The sequence below is a fragment of the Neofelis nebulosa genome, chromosome 1 (genome assembly GCF_028018385.1).
Source record: "Neofelis nebulosa isolate mNeoNeb1 chromosome 1, mNeoNeb1.pri, whole genome shotgun sequence".
In the NCBI taxonomy this organism is placed as follows: domain Eukaryota; kingdom Metazoa; phylum Chordata; class Mammalia; order Carnivora; family Felidae; genus Neofelis; species Neofelis nebulosa.
The window spans coordinates 2,695,463-2,706,715 of NC_080782.1; the positions used below are offsets into that span (position 1 = coordinate 2,695,463).

General features: G+C 46.5%; 2 long non-coding RNA genes across 2 annotated transcripts; one reads left to right on the forward strand and one right to left on the reverse strand.

Annotated features, from left to right (window-relative positions):
- Positions 1-1,276: 1,276 nt before the first annotated feature.
- Positions 1,277-4,322, reverse strand: LOC131507999 (uncharacterized). Its single transcript, XR_009259838.1, has 2 exons — positions 4,124-4,322; positions 1,277-1,541 (listed from the first exon to the last, which is right to left on the reverse strand). It is a non-coding gene; the product is annotated as an uncharacterized LOC131507999 (long non-coding RNA).
- A 78-nt stretch (positions 4,323-4,400) lies between these two features.
- LOC131507942 (uncharacterized) lies at positions 4,401-8,803 on the forward strand. Its single transcript, XR_009259835.1, has 3 exons — positions 4,401-4,533; positions 7,774-7,951; positions 8,567-8,803. It is a non-coding gene; the product is annotated as an uncharacterized LOC131507942 (long non-coding RNA).
- The last annotated feature ends 2,450 nt before the right edge of the window (positions 8,804-11,253 follow it).

The window sequence follows — 11,253 nt, forward strand, 5'->3', positions numbered from 1 at the left end:
GCCGAGCCCAGGAAACAGATTAAGTGGCTTCCAGGCAGAGTGTTGGTCAGTCCCACCTGCCCCCATTGCTTCCATGACGAGCTGCTGGGATCAGGAGTCCCCGTCGGTCAATCCAGTGGCATCGGGAGACCAGGGTCTGTTGTGAAAGGGAGGTGCCAATGCCCCAGTGGGAGCCGAGGAGGCTGCCCCTGCAGACAGACCCCCGTGGAAGGACAGACAGCAGTGGCTTCTCTAGAATTGTTCAGTAATGGGTTTCTCTAGGGCACAGATTTTGCCATCAAAGTAGAAAATGTTCCAGTAATCGTATGATTATTTTATGACTAAACTGGTTTTTTTCCCTCCCACATTCCCTCCACTAGATTGTAAGCAATGTGAGAGTAAGGCTTGAACCACATTCTTCTTCAACTGCTCAGGGTCGCAGTGTTGTACCCTGAATAGAAAGAAAGTCATGAAGGTTTCACCAAACTGAGTCACTAGCTGCATCTGTATCTGTATTCATATCAGTCTCTGTGGCTAGATTGATATATATATATATATATGAATCTATTTCCATCCATATATCTATGCCTGGACCTATTTATATCAGCATTTATATCTACCTATATCAATGTCAATATCGATATCATATCTCTATCCATATCTATAGCTGTCTGTATCTATCTGTATCAACACATACATATCAGTAACTAAGTCATAGCAGTATCTGTCTCAGCGTTTATATCCACAACAGTATCTGTATATCGATATCACATATATCATGTATAACTTTATGCGCACCCGCATTTGCACGGGCACCCACACCTACATTTGCAACACACCTACACTGACATCTATATCCACAAATGAGGTAGCTTTACCAACTTCACGTTCATAAAAGTCATGGCTGAGGAAACGGATACTAATTTCTCTCTAACAACTGGCCCTTTAAAAGTTTTGCTTTTCCTCCTTGGTATCGATTTAAGTAAAAATAGAGTCCTCTACAGGCATGGGATTTCTGAGACAAAGCTAATAATCCCGGTCTTCCCAGGTGACTGTGGTGGAAGGTGTCATTGCATCCAGGTATATATTTTGGGCCGAGTCTTGGAGTGGGCTGGTATCTCACCTGTAGGGCCTGGGCACCTTCTACCCACTGCTCCCAGCTGTCCACACCCTGCCTTCGGTCACGCATGGAGGCCCAGGACTCAGCATGTCGGATCCACCATGAGGTTCAAAGTGCATTCAGGGGAAATCTGCCAGCCACCACGAGAAAAGAAAAGAAAACTCAGGGAGTCCCTGGGACACTTTTAGTTTCTGTGAGAATTTTATTTGGTGAAGTTGTTTACATCTGTCTCCGTAAACCCACCCCAGGGGGGAGGGTGAACTCCATACCTTCTTCAGCTCCTTGGAAATCATGGTCAATTCCACAAGCCCTCTGTTCCTTGACACAGGGGATACGTACGTCCACATGGTCAGTGGTGTTCAGAACTGGTGTTTTCTGGACCGAGGAGGAGACAGAAGGCCGTGTTAGTCCATCAGGCCATCCAACCAGGGGCTCCTTCTACCTGTTTCAGGCAGAAGGTCTCTTAAATTGAATAATTGTCATTTTCCAGCTCTTGGCGAGGCCAGAAATCACTAAAAATCTCATTTAAACTTCTCAGTGTAGTTCCCAAGCAAATTCACAGCAGAGGTCAGTCCTTCTGCAAGATTGCTGGTGAGAATTCCTCATCAGAACAGAGGTATTTTTCTCCATTGCCGAACCCACCACCTTCCATCAATTTTTCTTGTCACCTCGCCCGCCTTATTATGACCTTCATGGGATAAAGGAAGTACAGTTCGAACTCTTTCTTTCTGCAGACGGCACCTCCCTGTGTATGATGTGGTTAATATTGATTATACACTGCAGTCAACCCAGGGAGCCCGGTGTATCCCCCCTCCCAACTTCCCTTCCTCCCTCCGGAGACCATTTTCCGCCTTTTACCTGCTCTCAAATGCTACTCTGGGTATTTATTCTTTTAAAATGGAGTCACCACTTCTAATTGTATTTATTTAGAGCCCAAACCCACCAAGACGACTTTATGTCAGTGACAGCATCCAGAAGCGGAATTCGATGAGAACTCCTGCCGCTGACAGGGAAGCCGGGTGATCTAATTTACCAGCAACTAAAGATAATTCTCTGCGTGGGCTCTGGGTCCCCCTGGGTTACTGACTCAGAGGTCAATTGAAGGAGAAGCAAGGCAAGGCTGGGGTCACCTGCTCCTTTCTGATCTGCGTTCTCTCGTGTAGACAGTTTTAAGAAACACGCGATTTTGATCCAGGACGTAAAATTCCTTAATGAGTTTATGTACAGATGCCCAGCATATAGGGATGGATGAGAATATTGACAATTAGTGACCTTGCTTTCTTCTATATGCTTTTCCAGTGATGCTAAATTCAACTTCAGTCACTTGGGTTTTCAATGTTACTTTAAAACTCCCCATCACCATTAGCTTTTTCGAGGCTGATTTGATTGTAGGGACATTATTCCTGAGGCTACGGGCGTATACTCTTCTCCATCTAGCTGACTTTAGCATAAAAATAAAATTGAATCATAAGCAATGAAATTTTATCTATTCAACTCTCTTCATTCCCAGCTGGAGTTAATAACGCTTGATTTTACTCCTTTTCCCTAAATGGCATGAAATATATGAAATTGAAATTAACACATCTCCAAGATGATTAGGTCACAAATAGGTTTTATTAAATTTACGTGCTCCGCGTTGGTTCTTTCTTAACCACACAGTGAATGTGGCACTAGACCTATTTTTATTATCAAATTATGGTAATAGAGAGAAGTAATTTTTTTTTTCAGTTACACACTAACAAACAAAGCAAAGGAAGGCAACGTGAAACGATAGCAGAAAAGCAGTGATTGCCATGACATCAGTGGTGGGAATGAGGGTGACAAGTTCTTATCAATCGATCCATTGCTCTGTGCTAAGTCCTCCGCTAAGTACTCGAGCGCAGACTGGTTTTGACTGCATAATCCTGGTGTGGTGGGGAGGATAATTGCATTTGAAGAACCAAGGCATGTCTGCCATCATCTGTCAAGGAACAAGGGAGCCATGCAGGGCGAGGTGCTGGCCAGGGGAGGAGGAAGAAGGGAACGTAGGAGAGGCACGAGCATGTACAAGAATGGCATTTTCGGAGAAGGTCGAGGAATCTGTGAAGCACAGTCTGGGGTTTGGGGGGGGACAGAGGTTGACAGCAAATACGGATGTTGGCCTTGGGTGTGGAACCTGACATTCTGAGGGGCCCAGGATGTGCCCGGGTGCCCAGAATGGGGGCGTTTGGCAGCCCCAGGGGGCAGGAGCTAGGGCGTGTAGAAGTTCTGTCCTATGGAGGCCTTAGAAGCTGGGCTGCCTGCGCAGGATTTCCGGCAGTGACAGTTGGTTCAGGGAGGTGGGAAGAGACGCGGGGGGTTGGAGGTTAGCTCAGGCATGCTGTGTGGAGCAACTGACGCTGAGGGAGAGCGGGGGGCCTAACACTGACCCTGACCCAGGAAGTTGGTGCACCCCTGACCAGGCAGCTCAGGTAGGTTGTGCCTCTGGGGGAGGGGCGCTGTCCCCAAAGGTGAGTTTCTGGAAAGCAGGAAACAAATGCCCCCGTGGGTGAGCTCAGTGGGCACTGAGTCTCGGGGAGCTGGGGGCCGTCACTGGGGCACAGTTGCTTGCTGACTCACGTGCCCACTGCAGTTTGGAGTCTGCACTTGACCGTGACTCCCCAGTGTCGTGGGGGGACAGTGGAGCCCTACAGTACATCCCTTTACACTGAGAAAAACAAAATTTCTCATGGTAAAGACAACTTCCTGTTCCAGGAGCCAGACGGCACACGCCCTTTTTGGGATCTGCCAAGAACAGCTCCGAGAGGCCCAGTGCATTCAACGAGAGTTGACGAGCTTCGTTTCTGGAGCCAAGACTGATGGCCACCTTGGTGGTGGAAGGTTCCATGCACTACAGGCCCTGTTCAGACAGCTTCAGTGGGAAGACCTTTCGGGGCTTTGGTCACATTGTGCATATCGTAGTACTTTAGAGCAGAGGGAGGGGAGAGGGACAATTTCGCGGCCTTCCGGGCCAGTCACGTTTTGTTACCGTCACAAAGAACTTACCTGGTGTCCAATAGGCAGTTCCCTGGATGGGGCTGGTACTCAGTCCCCCTCTGTCACTGGCCCGGCGAGGGGTTAGCGTACTCTCTGAAGCTGAAGCTAACAGTTTGCGTTTTCCTCGGATGAGGGTGGTTTGGACTGAGATGGGCTGCTGAGCTGACCACTCTCACGTTTACTGGGCGACCCACGGATATCTGAGAACATTCCAGAACCTAGAACAAGGAGGGGCCCACCTGAGCCCCTCAGGCTTGGCCGTACCCCCCTTGTAGGACGAACCCGTGTGGCCAAGTGCCCCTTCAGGAAAGCTGTTTGCCTCACCCGGCCCGCAGGCTGGTCTGTGCTCAGTTAGACACGTCTTCACCTGGTCAAGTTCTTAGGCGAAGGGACCCGGGCACAGAACCCTGAGGAATCTGGTGAGATGTTGGCAAAGTTCAGGGGCCCTCAGGTGGTCTGACGCTGACTCTTCTCCTCCCCTCACTTTTCCAGGGAGACTGAAAGCCATTTTCACTTCCTGGGACCTAATTCCCCTGTAAAAGGAAGCGTTTGCTCCAAGGGACTGGGAAGACATCGCCCCACTCACCACACTCAGGTTTTAAGGGGGAGTCTCGGTTCTGCTCACCTCCTGTCGGTGAGCTGATAATCTGCATGTATTTCCCAGTTTGGTTCTTTTGAGCCGGTGCTGCTGAACACAGTCACTTGCGGTGGAAAACGTTCAGGCTTCCACAAGCACAGCCTTATTTTGCCGCATCCCACCCCGGCAAACTGGGGGCAGTATTGGGAGATTTAGTACATCGGGAGGGGAAGTAAACAAAAGGTACATTGCTGTTAGAGTCAGGCTCAAAGCCCGGGGGGGGGACTTGACCACCTGTGTGACCTCAGACAAGGCACTCTCCCTCTCCGAGCCTCCAGTTTCCTCCTTTATAGGTCAGCAGTAAGACCAGAATCTTGCAGGGTTCCCCGAGGGACTGACGGAAAGACTGCATGTGAAATTGTTGTACACTGACTGTCGAGACGGTGGTGGCATTGTCATGGCCATGCTTTTCCATACAAGAGATGCCTGGATTCATCACACTGCGCAGGGGCAAAATGAGAGTCAGCAAACCTCGTGCAGAGCATCAAAGGGGCTTCAGATTCCAGAGGAGAATAGACAGGGCGGGACGCAGCAGGGCCCGTGCATCACTTACGTTCTTCAAGTGACAAGATGGGAAGTGGGGGCCTCTGCTGAGCTCTGCAGCCACCGGCAGGAGAGCGTGGTCCCGTGAGGGTGGGGCTCAGACCGACTCTGCCTTCTGAGCAGATCCTGAGCATCATGGTGCTGCAAGAGAGTCAGAGGGGCGCACAGGAGGCTGATAAATTTGTGTGAGCATTTCCTCCCCCAAATCTGAGGTTTAAAAATGGGAAACATGAAGCGAGAGATTAGACGTGTTTTTCATTGTGCTACTTCGGTTTGCAAATTGGCAAAAGAATAACACTATCACCTTGTTGGAGACAAATATAAGTCTTATGTACGTATGTATTTACTTTTGAGTGGAAGGCCAGGGTGTTATTTTCAGAACCAAGAAGTTGCCAAATCTACTGTTAGTAACACACTGAGAATCTGTGTTCGCAATGCTGGGAGGCTCGGTGAAGACTTTACACATCATATTTTAACAACTATATTAATGTTCTAAAGATGAACAACAGACAGGGGCTGATCATAAAACAGATAGAATGATGTATATGCGTTGTTTAACATTCTTTCAGTTAATAAGTATGAGCTTTAATAACATTTCCAGGTGTTTTAATTTTTTTAATATTTATTTTTGAAAGAGAGAAAGACAGAGCATGAGTGGGAGAGGGGCAGACAGAGGGAGACATAGAATCTGAAGCAGGCTCCAGGCTCTGAGCCATCAGCACAGACCCCGACGCAGGTCTCAGACCCACGAAGGGCGAGATCATGACCTGAGCCGAAGTCAGATGCTTAACCCACTGAGCGAGCCAGGCGCCCCAAAGATTTTTTTTTTAATGGTCACTGTTACTGTGTGGATGGATTCCTTCAAATACAAATTTTTCACGTAATGTAACTTCACATTCATTGACTTACATGTTTGAAATTGAGCAAATAGAAACTGCCTCAGGTGTTTGATAATCACTGAGTCAGTCACACACCTAGGATTGTGCTTGTGAAACAGGCTTTTCAGTTCTGCACCTGAGCAAATTCATGCTTCTGGAGGTTTTGCAAAATATTTCAAGACACAATCTGAGCATCTTCAAGCTAGCAATAAATGTCCACAATGAAGAAATCTCCCCCTATTCAGTAGCAGTAAAATACCCCTTCCTCTCCCCACGCCACGGCTTAGAGTTCGCTGCACACACACAATTATGTTTGAAGGAAGAACAAACTTTCTCCTTGTATTTAGAGCGGAAAATCGATGTGATTGGTGTTCTAAATTACATATTGTTTGAGAAACAGGTAAATGAGTGATTATTTTATTTGGCTTCTAAATAGCCCCGAATATGCTGGGTGAGTACAAATGGTTTAGAAGTGATTGCAGGGGATTTCTGTAAAAGAGAAAGATGTTATTTCTAATTATGTATTTTAACTTGTGTGGGCATGAAAACATCAGATTGCCTTGAGGTTGCCACGGAAGCGTTTCTTCGGTTGATTTTTTTACAAAGTTAATGAGTAAAATATATAGCATGGGTGAAAGAGAATATGTGTAATTAGACCTTGGAGACCAAATGCCATTATGACAACATTTCCCAGTAGAAAAAAAATATATATATATATATGGAATAAATTATTTAAAGTATATAAATTTAAATATATAGAGCTATATAAACCTTTTTACCATATGTAAGAGAGAATAATTAGTCAAAAACAGATTTCGCTAACTGTGCCATGAGTTTCTTTTTGTTTGTCTGAATAGGGCATCCAAGGAGGGGGAGGGGGAGGAATTCTGGTGACACTTTGTTTAGTGAGGAAATTTAGGTTTACTGTCTTAAGATAAAAGGTTATGATTAGGACAGACACTCAAGGCCTGAAAAAATAGAGACTATTGAAATTGTTGGGAATATGAGGAAGACGTAGCACAGTCTCTGGGAGCTCTGCTTCCAGAGTGACGTGGCATCTTCTGGCTCTGGGGACCCCCGAGGGCAGATTGTTCAAGCCACCGATGGCATCGCCATGCAAGATATTTACTCAGGCAGATGAAACAGACATGCAGAAATGGAAAGATCTGCTACTTCTTCTTCCCATAGTCTTGTAATGGCACGTCCGTGCATGCTCTTCAACCGTGTCAAGACCCCCCACTTTCTCCTTGGACTGCCCTGTAACCACCAACGACCTCTCTCGTTGACCTCCACATCCACGTAGGTGATACACTGCCTTCCTTTCTTTTATTTCTCCGCCTCCAGTAATCTGAGTCTGTCTCTCACCTAGGCCTGCCTGATAAAGGCGTTACTCGTCTGTGATCACCTCTATCTTTCTAGAATACCCTTCAGGTAGCCATGCTCCACAAAAACTCTCCAAGCCTGTCCCACCCTTTGCTTCATCGGGAAACAAGTTCCTGGGTGCTGGCTTGTTCTTCTGTCTACACGAGTCTTCCTCAGAGAGGGTTTCCCTGACCACCCCATCAAATTCTAGCCCCATCTTGCTTTGTTTTTGCTCGTAGGAGGTGCAAAGAAGCTCCCAGGCTCTCATCACACTGGAAGAGTGCTTCACTGAGATGAGACCCCCTCAGGGCAGACCCCTGCTCCTTTGCTCACCAGCCAGTCACATCCCTGTGACAGCTCCCTGTATAGGAATGACTAATTCCATAAAGAACCCACACAGTGCCTGGCATATAGTAGGTGATTAACAGTGTTCATCCACTTTCCTATTTTTATTTAGTGAAAAGTTGTCCGTCGTGAAAAAAAAATATTTCAGTAACAAAAGAAAAAAATCTCCTATAGAAAAAGCTGTGCAGTGTTTCAGAGTGTAACTCAGACGTCTGAGCCATGTGCCAGGTGGGCGGTGTAGACAAATAGCTGACTCACTATCTCTTCTCAAATAGCCAAGTCCACATAAAAATGGAAGTGTCCATTTTTCCTATTTATCAGTTATGTAAAGCTAACCACATGAAAGGTAATGAAGCCACATCTCTATGGATACAGATAATCATATGAGAGTAGAAGCCAGATAGCTGCTGTGAAGAATGTTGCGGATTGAGTGTTGGCGCTGGTCCCCCTCCATTCATATGCCGAAACCCTAATTCCCAGTGTGGTGGTACACGGGGGCGGGAGGTGACTAGGCCATAGGGTGGAGTCCTCTGGGTGGGATGCCTGCTCTTATAGGAAGAGACAGGGTGCTTGCTTCCTTGGTCTACTCTCTGCCCGTTAAGCACGCAGGGAGATGGTGGCCATCTATGAAACGGGAGACCCTCCTCAGACACTGACCCTGCCTGCACTTTGACCTTGGACTTTCAGAATGCAGGACTCTGAGAAACAAGCAGCAAATAAAATCTATAATGACTTGTTGCAGCAGCCTGAGCAGAACAAGACAAAGCCACGCATATTTGGAATCCAGATAGTGTGCCTGTCCAGGGAGGAGGCCACACGGCTTACCAACCTCTCCTCGTATGTTGGTCAACGATCCTCGTTTAAAGTTAAGGGAGATTTTCTCTAATTGGCTTTTTCAGCAAACAGTAAAATTCCTTACCCAAATTGTGTTTTCCTTACCTTTGGCTAATGAGGTGAACTAGTGGCATGATTCATTATTAGGAATTAGGAGATGGGGGCATGTTTAATAAACGATGTAACTCACACGACATGTACCACGGAGCTAGGGCCTTTCGTCTGAGCTGTGACATTACATATTCAATCATCAGCTGTTTTGCATATTCTCTTGGACTTGGGTTTTTTTGCCAACATTTCAAACATCCCATGCTCGGAACTGTATTTGAGGCTGTTGTCACCCCCTCTTGCCCTGTCCCCAGCCTTGCCCAGCCTTCTGAATGGTAGGGCTCTGCACCCAACTGCAGAGGTGGGTGCCGGGGTCTTTGAATGACCCTCTGTGGTGGTCCTGGCAACCGGTGCATCACTGGACGAGTCTGCCGGGCCATCACACTCCGTATTGACTCTCCCTCCTCATCGTATCCCAGGCTGGCTCGTCTTCCAGCTTTGACCTTGAGCAGGATGCGTTTGGTGAGTATGTGGGAAACCAGAATGAACTTTCAGATGTCATAAATATAAAAATTAGAAGACCTTGCTCCATGACATCGCACCCTTCAGTCATTTCTCACCTGACTTTTAATAAAGTGAAGAACTTGGGGACCCTGGGTGGCTCAGTTGGTTGAGTGTCTGACTGCGGCTCAAGTCATGATCTCACAGCTCGTGAGTTGGAGCCCCACATCGGGCTCTGTGCTGACAGCTCGGAGCCTGGAGCTCACTTCGGATTCTGTGTCTCCCTCTATCTCTGCCCCTCCCCCACTCGCACTCTGTCTCTGTCTCTGTCTCTCTCTCTCTCTCAAAAATAAACATTAAAAAATTTCTTAATAAAGTGAAGAACTCTCCACGGCTGGGCAGACCCCAAGGGCTCTGGCAGGATCACTCTTCTCCCTGTGTCTTACTTTTCCACCATCTCGGTTCCCACTATTCCTTGAGTTTCCCAGAGCTGTCTTCATTCAGTTCCTTAAAAATGGTAAGTGGCTGTCCGCTTCATCGCATCCTCCGTGTTATTTCTTCTGTGTCCCACCGCCCCAGGTCTGAGTGCAAATGTTACTCCCCTCCATCCCAGAGCTGGTTTGACCGCCGCCCGTCCCCCCCGAAACCCACTAAGTATCTCATGTCCTTTGTACGATCTTTTCATCATGTCTGTTCTTTCCTCCCAAATGCTTATCACTGTGCGATGCTCTAACAATGTGTGGCCTTACGTGTGTAAGTCCTGTGCCTCCTGGAGCCTGAAAGTGTCAGTTTACTGAGTATGTCACCCAGTGCCTGATAATGGGGGGCATTCGATGGTGGGGGGATGTCTAGAAGGACTGATGGGTAAGTGTGTGGAGAGATAAAACCTGAGGGGACTTCGAGACAAAAATCCTTTAGGCCATCTGAAGAAAATCAAGCTTAATCACCTGAGAACAAGAGGAAGATAATACACCTTCGTGAGTTGATTTAGAGTGACTCCACGCTCTGCTTTAATCACCTCTTCTTTTGTTTTATTTTTTGTACACATTTTGCAACAACTGGTCTTGGAAGCTCAACAATATTCTTCCAGGAATAGTGTCAGACAACCCCAGGGCATAATTACGTAGAAAACACAATTTCCCTTGAATAAATACGTCTCTGCAGGTGCTGATTTGGGCATACAAGAGAAATGTGCGGGACCTTGCATTTCCTCACTGCTACTGGAAGGAACTTATTTAACGTGGAAAGCTGGTTTCCGTCTGTCCTGGTCCTTGAGCAGGGAGAACACGGGGTGCCCGCCTCTTCTCCCGGGAGCTGTCACTTGCACATTATCGCGCCAGCCACAGTTCAGATCCTTATCACACACTTAGGCTTGCCATGTTTTCATCTCGTACTCAGACATATTTTTTCCCCCTTGGATGATAGTAAAGGGCATCTTCAGGCACCCTCACCTCTCATATTGAAGTGTGAATTTGTCGTGGTGGATTAGATTAATCAAAATGGCCTTAGAAGAAAAATCTCCATGTGTGCTTCTCAAACTCAATTTCTGTCAATTTTTTTTATAAAGACACTACTTTCTGTAGTCTATTCTCACATGCTGTTTTCATATTTCTCATGCAGCTGAAGATGTATTTATCCCAACCCTTGGCGGCTTGCATTTAAGCTACTGTTTAAATTTATGCCCAAGCGGTGAAGGCAAGGGTTAGAAAAATACCATCAGAATTGGAAGCAGGCAAGATTTAAGCTACTTGTCTTCAGTAGAGGAAATCTTTAGAACACTTGAACGGCCTTCAAACTTCTAAAAATTGTGTATTTGGGAAGTTTAATACAAGCTTATTTGAATAATGGTGTTACAAATCTAAAACACTAATATCAAAATAGTTTAGCAAAACTTTATCCAAATGAATCAACGTCTTGGAGTGTTTGCATTATTCCTACATTCTCATCTATTTCCTTTGTTAAAGAAAAAAAGACCAAAAAAAAGGAAGGAT